Genomic DNA, 10,939 nt, shown 5'->3' on the forward strand with positions numbered 1-10,939 from the left:
TGGATTGCTGTTTTGTCACAGGATACTGAACTGAATTTCAGTATCAACTGAATTTTTTTACCCAAACACAATAATAGATGGTAACCGTACATTATTATTATTATTATTATTATTATTATTATTATTATTATTAAGCCTTAGGCATGCGTTTGCAGTGCATTCAGCATCCTAGAGACATGCACTCCTAGACTAACGCCTTCTCGTCTGGCTCTTTGTCTTGAAAATCATTTCTTCGCGGCAGAGCATGGTGGCACCAAAGCTTAAGCAGAACAGCCTTTCTTTCTTTCTTTTTTTTTTTTTTTGTCTGCTTCTCCTAGAGCAGCTCTTTTCTTTCTCTCCGCTCTCCCCCTCTTTTGTGTGACTCCCCACGTGTCTAATACATTAGCGGCTCTAATCAGAGGGGGCGGAGCCTCGGCGCCGTGTCCGATTTCCCTGCGCGCTCGCGCTCCGCTGAATTAGACGCTCGTGCTGGACCGTTATACGGAGGCGCCTGTTCGTGTTCCCTTTGATGCGCGTGAAACAGGACGGGGCGTAGGACCCTGTGGCCTCTTTCTGTCCCGGGTGAAAAGACTCGGGGCTGTGCAGCCTGCGCGGCATTTACGCGCACCTGACGGACTGGAGATCCCATATCTGCGGCTGAAACGCAAGCGCGCTTTTGTGGAAACCTGGACTGGAAAACCGAAGAGACAGAGATCAGATTTGCTGTGGACATGGATTTTAGCCTGGATCTGTAAAAGCATTCGTTTTTCTTTTTTTTTTTCCCTTGTTGGGGACACATCAGCATCCGAGCAAGGTTTGTGGAGGAACAACGGGACCACCAGCACGAGCCTCGATCCCATGCATGTAAGCAGATGCTTCATTCAGTGTCTTTCTGCAGTCTAGGCTACGATGCGCAGAAATGTGCAGCGGTTTGCTTTGACAATGCATTAGAGGTCGCTTTATGCGCTTTACAGACAAGCAGATCTTGAGCTGCTGGTAGTGTCTTTCCCATTCATGCATTTCCAGCTCCATGCAGTCAAACCGTTTATCAGACTGGTAGGAGCGGCTTCATTCATCCCCAGCATCTCTGAGACCTGCTTCACTCAGTGCAATAGCTAAAGCCCTTTAACACGCACGCGGCAAGCATCCATGCAAGTCCAGATGGACAGTAATGAGCACTGTATGTGTTCATTCATCCTTGGGCATTTTGCTTGGATTAGCTATAGGACTGGAGGGGAGGAGTATTGTGTGATAATGATCAGGACAGCAGTAGTGATCTTTATAAAAGGATGTACAGTTTAATATGATCTCTTTGTTTGCAGTTTGAGTATGTAACTTTAGAAACACCATTCATTCACACTCTTGTATGATAAATCAGTAAAATCATGAGTCAGTTTTATATGCGCATATATTATGCAAAAAGACATTATAGACAGATAAATTATGCAAATAGCTTAACATGTTGATTTATTGCTTGTAGAGAATTACTGGTCCATTAATATGTTAGCTTACAAGGATTTATGATAAGATTGCACTTGAATTTAATGAAGGAAATTTGAATTTCGCATGGAAGTTTTACTCTGGTAGATTATTTTAATACATCTCACAGAGAGAGGGAGTCAGTCACGATATCCATCCCCAGGTAAACTTGGCCGTCCTCAGTGTAAGTGGTCAAGGAGTGATCCTTTTTCTTCTGAAGGGACTTGCCTGGAAAACTGACTCTCATCATAACGAGAAACATATGGTCATTTTCTGACCGCATTACCATTTTTATGCCTTAGCGTGGGTCGTAGCTACTGCTCGGCTATGCTGTGATGCCTCCTGAAGGGCCGGGGAAATCTTTCGTCTTGTGCACACACCTCACTGGGTTATTGATGACAGCTAACATTTAAGTTCCTTACTGAACTCAAGGGACACTGTTAAATCAACTGCAGCACTGTGCCTCAAAACTTCAGGTTCAGTGAAGAAAGAGCAACTCAAAACAACTCAAATGTAAACAAAATATGGAGTGCTAAAAGCTGTTTTAAAGTCTGGGGGATATGTGTGTATATATATATATATATATATATATATATATATATATATATATATATATATATATATATATATATATATACACACTGGATTACAGGACTCTATTCATACACACTTTCACACCTAGGGTAATTTAGAGTTGTCAGTCCACCTGCTGGCTTGTTTTTGGGAGGTTGGAGGAAACCAGAGAACCCAGAGAAAACTCCCGCAGACATGGCGAGAACATACATAGAAGCTGCACATAGACAGCAGCCCGAGGTCAGGATCAGACTGGGGAGCCTGGAGCTGTAAGATAGCCAACCCACTGGCTGCACCAACTGGTAGAAAATACTACCATGCATATTCATTCATTCATTCATCTTCAGTCACGTCTTAATCCTGGTCAGGGTCATGGATAGATCCGAGCCTATGCAGGGAACGCTAAGTTCGGGATTACACTCTGGACGGGAAGCCAGTCTGACGCACTAATATAAATACTGATATCAAATGTTTTGAGAGTAGAGCAAAAACAAAGACTATCTGAGTTTAAATAAAATGTGAATCTTCTGGAGGTCTCACGACTGGTCTAGGAGACATGATAATACAGCACACGTGAGGTCAGGAAGTATGGAGCACATGTGCATTCCCAGCGTGGGTTGCAGATCACAGAGCTATAAAATATAACAGTGACCAGTAAGGGGCAGTCTGTTAGTACTGCTACCCGTCATCACTTGGACGCCGATCACAGAGCTGCTCTTATTAAGGACTGAACTCTTTCAGTGTTACTGGGACACACATGCTAGCTTGAACCCCAGGACAGGGTGTGTTAGGATGGCAAGAGAACGACATTATCCCGCCATACACTTTGCATCACAAGCATCATGATTACTCTTGTATTGGGACATTTGATGATTTTTCCTCCATTAGTTTAGTAACTTGAAGTTTCCAGGAATAATCTGCTTCCGATGAAGAATGGAATTGGAAGTGAAGTAAAAATAGGCTTCTCCTGTTTTTATTTAACATTTTGCACTGGTTTGCATGTCAGTTCATATAAACAGGGCAAAAACAATATGAAAAAACCCCAAACTTTTCCTCATCAGTGGGCAAGGGGCTATAATGGAGATGGATGATTTTATTGCCACCATTGTACTGACCATCACTCACGTTTTGTCAATTATCTTTTGTCACACAAACTGCTCTCTCCGTCACCCCTAATTCTGACTAATCTCTGAAAGACTCAGTGTTAAATTTTAAATACCAACGTCAGGAAATGCAGCTACACACACACACACTGACACACACACACATTAGAATGAGTAACAGATGACAGGAGTGAGATCTACATCTGATATTCTGCCTTAAGTAGCTTGGGGGAAACATTTATACAAGAATTACACAAGAAACTCCAAACCCTCCCCACTTGCTTACGGCATCCGTGAGATGTTCTGTTTCTTCTTTTCTTGATCATCAGTGTCTTACCACATGAACCAAAACAATTCTGCAGTCTAACACTAAAAACCTTCATGTCTGCAAATCATTCCATTTTAATCCGTTTCTCTCTATAGTTAGACTACGCTGCCAGCTTGCTGGCACACTAGCTAAAGCAAAAGCTATTAGGTCTAACTGCTTCAGGATAATGTTGTTCTCCTGTAATCTCTTCATTCTGCTCATTAAACATTGTTAATATTAAACATAATAAGGTAATGGTAAATGGATAATAAGTTAATGGTGTATTCTTATTAAGTGTGATTTCAGTGACATTTGAAATTTGGCACGTTGAATTATGTTTTTGTTTGTCATCAGCTAAGATACTGTGCATAGTAGTCTGTAATTAAAGGATGTTGGGCTCATATGAATACAGTAGAAGAAAACTTTATTTCCACTGAGGTTTGGTTGAAATGCTGAAATCTGTTGATCTGTAAGTATCAGGAGGGAGAGGTACTTTGAATTATAGGCAATGTGCATTAAAAATCCAAATCAACTCGGGGAAAAATGAAAGTCACAGGAGCCAATACTGGTTCGTCTAATCAACTACTCCATTAGGTAATGGAGCAGACTTCAGTTTAGTTAAATAGCTTTGAGCTGAGTGACTGACCTCGAGAAGAAAGCTGAGTGACTGGCTCTGGTAGTGTTTTGCTCCGGTAATGGGCATTGAACTCAAGCCTAACTCCAGGCAAATGGTCTGGAAACAGAATGCTTGGAGATAAGGCCTGAGTTTGCTCAAGTCCTGTGAACCTCTGCTGAGGCATAGTTCCTATTAATTTCCTATAGAGTAATGAATGTAGACTGCCCTGTGTGGAAGTTTTATTATAATCTTGTTACCAAAGGGTCAATACGTTAAGGGGTATTCGAGTACAATTTGTAAAGTTTCAGCTACGTAAACTTCCTTGCTTACAGATGTCCGGATAAGCAGCTACCATGACCGGATAGCAACAACAGTTACATTTTAATGCTTGACCATTAGTAACTTTACGTTAATGCAAGTAACTGGCCAAGACAAGCTGCAGCAGATGATTTGCTACGGAAGCCACGATGGTTCATGTTTAAAACCTTGAGTTGCTTAACTATAGTCAATTTTTCACACATTGAACAGTTCTGCTACAATAATTTTTGAGCTTGCTCAGCTATGACCTTGACAAAACTGCTCTCTTAAATCAGTACAAAGAGCAGCTTTTTCCACCACTAGTTGTGAAGTTTAGTTTTGGAGGGTCTCTGGACATTTTTAGCTTTGGTATTAAAAAAAAAAAAAACTCTCAGCTCTAAAGTCAGGTCTAGACTGAGATTAATGAGACCCACCACCATATTATTCACATATTCCATTTTAATATCCTCCCATTACTCACATATACTCTGGTACAGTCAGACTTCATTTTGCAAATGTGTGAAAAAAGTACACGTGCTTATACTCTCCATTTGGACTCAGTAGGCAATTCAGTATATTATCTTAGATACAATATTATGAACAAACTGAACCAGTGAAAGCATGTATGTTTTTCCCATTATAGATGAAGACATATAGTAGCAAAATTCAAGTTTACTGAATGAACAACAAGGTAACTCTGAAACAAATGTGTTCACTTTTGAAATTTCGATCATTAAAAGTATCGCTGAGCGCCCAAAATTTCAGTCCAATTTCAACACATCAGGCAGGCCAGAAAATCGGATAAAGGTGTGTGCTGAAGCTACTACTGTGTACTGTATCTAGAGTAAAAACAACCCACTGAACATTAGTAAGACTGTTTCATCAAAGCTGTAAGATCACATAAATACATTGAAGTATATCATGTTAAGCCAGTTCCGCCATGGCCTGGGTTCGATTCCTGGCCAGGGAACCGACCCCAGCCACTGGTGTTGCACACAACAGTGCCGGTCCCAAGCCTGGATAAAAATTGGGGAGGGTTGTGTCAGGAAGGGCATCCGGCGTAAAAACTGTGCCAAATCAAATATGCGGAGCAGTGATCCGCTGTGGCGACCCCTAACGGGAGCAGCCGAAAGAAGAACAACATATCATGTTAAGCCAGTCATTTTTTTTTCTGTAATCCGAAATGCAATCTGATTGAAGCCTGTTTAATACCTCAGAGAAATTGGGTCTGATCCAGACATCACTGCATTATTTCTAATAGCTGGAATGTGAACAGGGGACACAAGAACCTGATATACCACAATTCCTGTGTTTAACATCTTGACATCTCCAATAACCAGGCAGTCCTTGCTTGTTAATAATTCAGTGACCTGTCTCTCTCGCTGTCTCTGTTTTCCTTTTACGTTTTAAGTTTTATTTCTCAAGAGAGCATGCATCGCACCACAAGTGTGCCGGAATGAATCCAGCCCTGATCACAACATGGAAACCACAGGTTGTTTTAGATTTGTCTCAGTCGCTCACTACTTATAGAGGCTCTCTCTCTCTCTCTGTCTCTCTCTCTCTCTCTCTCACACACACACACACACACACACACACACACACACACATACACACGTGGTGATACGTTTGCTTCCAACAGGCAGGACGAATGTCTGCTGTCGTAATGCAATTAGTCTATTCAATATATACTATTCAATAAATACTATACTAATACTATATTGAAGGGCAGAAAATAAAGCTAAACAACAACTATACATTCATTCATTACATAATACAGCTCTTTAAAAAAAACTATTAAATAATAAAAACTAATCTGCCCAATTTTTGGTTTATTGACCTGCTTTCACTCTACTAGATGTGTCTTAATAATTTCTTATGAAAGTTTGAATAGAAAAGTGGAGTGCAATATGTGACAATAAGTGTTAGGAAATGTTTGATATACTGTGGTAAGTTTCTTGGAGGCTAGTCAGAACTAAAACAAACATTATGTTTCACCCTTGGTTGATGCTTCACAGGTCTGTTGGATAAAAGATTGATGTCAACATTCCAACAGAGGAAGGACCTTCAGGATTGGTGAAATATATTTATTGGAGTAGGTGAATTAAAAGAAACTAAAAAGTAGGGAGTGTAGAGCATCCAACCCAGTGATAACATAGACAGTTCAGGTTTATAGTGAAAGCAAGTGGCCCACAGGAGCATGCGGTCTGGCATAAAATATGCATCACCTGGACTTGGTTGGGTCACTGCCTGAAACCCTTGCTTTGTTTCCTCTGGCCTTGCTTCCAAAAGTTGGAAGCCCTGGCATTTACAGCTCTGCGTTTCTGTGGTTACAACACTTTTTCAAGAAATTTCATATCCCATTAAACCTGCTTCACCAAGAGGCTGTAAAAAAGCAAACAAGTGAACGATGTGTGTGTGTGATGTGTAGAGAACTATCCGTAAAAGTGTTACACCACACTTTCGCTGCCGCTTTGCATCATTGGTATGTCTGTAAATTAAATTAAATCATGACATTGTTTGTTCACTTGGCCCTGACAGACTCTGTGGTTTTGTGTACGTATCAGTAGGTAGCGTTTTCCGCAGCCTGGTTGTATGTATGCCTTCTGTAAGTGGAGCTAGCCTGAGTCATGTTCTGGCACTTATAAAGCTCCACTGGCCCTCCTGCAGTAGCATTTTAGGCCCATATTGATGATTTACTGTTAGGAAGTGTTTGCTGAAGTGCACAGAGGGTATTTATCCACTGAAAATCGCAGCATGTAACAGTGCCCAGGAGCATAATCTCTCCAGCATTTCTTCATTGCAATAAAGAAATTCTAAGGGAAGCATTTTGTTCTTGCCATGTGTTCAGTAAATGGGTCTATGTTTACATGTTCTTATAGATAAGATACTGCTTTAAATCTGATATTTTACTACTGTGTGGAGATGTGAGGTTGACATGCTTTAGTGCTTGGCATACTCTTATTAAAAAGTCAGAAACAGGTCACACAAATACAAAAGCCTTCCAGCCTTCCAGAACCTTAATTTCAATATATTTCTGTTCTTACAGACATTATATGTGAATTCAGGCAGCCAGAAATGATGAAATATTGGGTTTTTCTGCTTATAACATACTTAGACACCTCTACTTTAAGACATATAAAACAATGTATGAGTGTTTTATTAATGGTCTAAACTTGTCTGGGCTTTCTGCACATATCACATCAGGTAAAGAAGGAGCCATTTAAACAAACAAGATTACAAAAAAGGTTGTAGGCTCTGAATAATGGTGGGTATAAAGATAGACAGTTTTATCCTGAAGATAGATAGTTTCATGGTCGTATTTATTTTTATATGTTATTTATTACAAGTAAAATTAAATACAGATTAAATCTATAAATAGTGTGTGTTTCCTCCCACCTCCCAGAAACATGCCAGTAGGTGGATTGGCTGAGGTGAACTGCCCCTAGTGTGTGAATGAATGTGTAAATGTGCATGCATCGTGCCCTGTGATGGACCGTTGTCCCATCCAGGGTGCATCCCTGTCTCACGCCCAGTGTTTCTGGGATAGTCTCTGGATCCACTGTGACCGCGAACACAGACAGTGTGTTGGTGTCTTTCAGTAGAACTGAATGAAATACAGTTTTCCATGTTTCACTTTTGGGGAGTAACCAGATTTTAAAATGGTATTAAAAGTTAAATAAAAGTTACCTGTGATTGAAATACGGTATATGAAAAACAAAAACATATTTCAGTCTTCAGAACTATATGTAGTAGGGATTGTCAAAATTTAACCATGAGGGTTTCACAGGCCACTACACATATTTCCTCCAATAATCTACACACTACGTATATACAAAATGTTAAGGCATGCTAAATGGACAGCATTTTTGTGTTCTTCAGCTCAGTTGGAGTGCTACAGCTGCTGTCCCTGCTCAGAGCACTGAGTTGGATGTAAAAGGATCAGTCTCCATCCGTAAAAGTTGTTGCTGGCCGGGACCCGTCTGCCACCTTTGCCCCAACACTAATTCTCTGATGACAGCTGGAAGGCTATATGCAGAAGCCTTAGGCTTTGTGCTTGTCCAGGTCTTAGACAGAGAATTGGGGTGCATTCCTTGCCCCGTCAGCTTTGGGATGTGAAAGTTACAATACACCATTACAATACACCAGCATTATGAAATGAGACCTCCTGGAAGACAGTATTTCAAGAGCAAACCATTATTTTTTATTTATTTATTGTTAAAATGTATCTCACATATCATGGATTTAAGACAAAGAGCACTTTTAATGAATCATGCTTACCGAACTATCTAGAGTGATAATTACATAGAGATAGATCAGCTATAGATGAATTTACTTGATTACCTGGATCAGGTTAGGGATCAGTGAAGTAGATGAAAATATCAAATATTAAACCAACTAACAAATTTGAAGGTGTAAGGAGATGAGTGTGAACAACTTAGCTTTTTTCTCAACTTCATCAGCTGTGTCACAACTGTGAAGGATTAATGTGTAAACATTTTACACTTGTATGGCCTTTATTGAACTGTATAGTGTCTATTATCCTGATCCTGGATTCTCGCTGATCCCTTTTTATAATTATAGCGCACAATAATTACAAAGTACACTCAATAAAGAATAAATAAGAATAAAAGGGAAATAAGAATAAAAGAAGATGCTAGAGGAAATATCACGTATCACAAAATTCTATATGTCTTCAAGACATACTACATACCACACAAATCCTGATCCCCAGCTGTTCTGAGATGGCAATTGAAGTGCTGAAGTGCTGCCATGTAGTTATGCAGTGAACAGAAAAGGCCCCCCACTGCTAGTTTTCCTCAGACGCCCCTGTCAATCAGTTAGTCTGGCCTGTTTACATTATGTGATCGAGGGGCAGTTGGGACCCTGACATGTTTTAATAAGCTGTTAAATATAAGAATATATAAGAAAGAATGTTGAGGTAGTGTGGTAATTCGTGACTCTGGAGCCTATTTAACTTGGCTTCTATTGGTCTCTGTGTTTCCTCTGTGTCTGTTACATGTGTTAGGCAGAAAACTGAGGCTGCTGCAGTCCTAACCAGAACCTGCAGGAGGTGTCATTCCCTCAACTGCAACTTAACCCTCAATATTCCAATATTCAACACAAAGCCTCATAATAGTTTCAAAGGGTATTTATTGTACCTAAATCTGTAGAATGGACAGTTACAGTGGGTAGATTATTCTTTCGACTGTGGGCCTACAGATAAGGCCTTTTAATGTAAGCAAGCTTGTGCATCCTCTTGCTTGACCCATTTACCTGTATAAGACCAATATGAAGACTGTGACAACATGTGAAATTGAAAATAAAATGTAAATAGTTTATAGTATGATCTTGTGATAGTCAATATGACAGACCCTCTGTATGTTGATGCCACACTGTGAATATACGTATACCCCTGACAGTAGTTTTGTTCATTATTTATCTTTCTTTACCTTTTTCTTACAATCCTTGTTTACCACTAGAGGGAGTGTAAAATGATTCAAAGCTGAAAGTTTGTGGTCTAGACTACTGGAGTTATAAAACAAAACTAAGAAAACAACAAATAGATTTAAACGCAGATTCAGATTTACTTCATTCCCTTTTTCATTTTTGTGGTTTGTATAGATGCACGTTCTAAAGGAGTATTGACAAGGACAAATTGTAGTCATAATCTGGGCACAAATGCAGTCTACAGTGCTAGTCCAAGGTTTTTACCAGTATGGTTTGGAGAAGCTCACTTCCACTGACAAGTTGCATGCCTCCCCAGCATAGTGCAGGCTGAACTCGGGGGTTTGGCCACAGTTCCAGCCAAAACTGTACAACTGTCTAATCTCTAATGTTTTTTTTAGTGCTAGATGAAATAGCATCTGTAAGTCTGGCCACCTTGGCTCTCAGTGGTCTGGATTCCCATATGTGACAGGAGTGCTCCAACACCCAATCTGGCCTTCTGTTTGTGCTCTCTCGCTCTCTCTCTCTCTCATATTTTACCTTTACTTACATCTCCATTTTGGAGATGTTTACAGAACTAAAATCTTTTTGAAGCTATTGGATTTTTTTAGATTGCATTGCCCATATTCAGAGAACATTCCTGAATTAATGGTAGCATGGGGAATTAGGTGAGCAAGCTTTCCCCATCACCCTTTAAACTATTCCTGAAACATTCTGCAATGCATTCTGGATATAAAACCTATTAAAATGACTTTACATTTTAAAATCTATTCATAATTCTAAAAATATTTTAGTCTGTATGTATTGAACCATGGGTGTAGCTAAGGCGTGGCCAGGCATGGCTAGCATCCTGGTAAGACATTGTTATTCACTCACATACTTTCAGTTACTGCGTTATGCTTGTCAGGGTTGCGATGTATCCGGAGCCAATGCCAGTAACATTGGGTGCAAAGTGGAGAATTCATTCAGGGTGGGACGCCAGTCCATTACAGGGCAATATTCCCACACATATACACATATATAGTATTATTATTAGTAGTAGTATTACCAATGTAATGGTGCATGATAGACTAGTTTAAATAATAACAGAACACCCACTGCAACATGTCTGGGAAATTTGAAAGTTCATTTCATCATTGT

At 39.9% G+C, this 10,939-nt stretch overlaps 1 protein-coding gene across 1 annotated transcript in view; it reads left to right on the forward strand.

Moving 5' to 3' along the window:
• The first annotated feature begins 399 nt into the window (after positions 1 to 399).
• Positions 400 to 10,939, forward strand: part of dchs1b (dachsous cadherin-related 1b) — a 94,888-nt gene continuing 84,348 nt past the window's right edge. The window contains exon 1 of the mRNA XM_026941817.3: positions 400 to 843. The gene's annotated coding sequence lies outside the window, so the exon portion shown is untranslated. The remainder of the gene's footprint in view (positions 844 to 10,939) is intronic.

The sequence above is a fragment of the Pangasianodon hypophthalmus genome, chromosome 17 (genome assembly GCF_027358585.1).
Source record: "Pangasianodon hypophthalmus isolate fPanHyp1 chromosome 17, fPanHyp1.pri, whole genome shotgun sequence".
In the NCBI taxonomy this organism is placed as follows: domain Eukaryota; kingdom Metazoa; phylum Chordata; class Actinopteri; order Siluriformes; family Pangasiidae; genus Pangasianodon; species Pangasianodon hypophthalmus.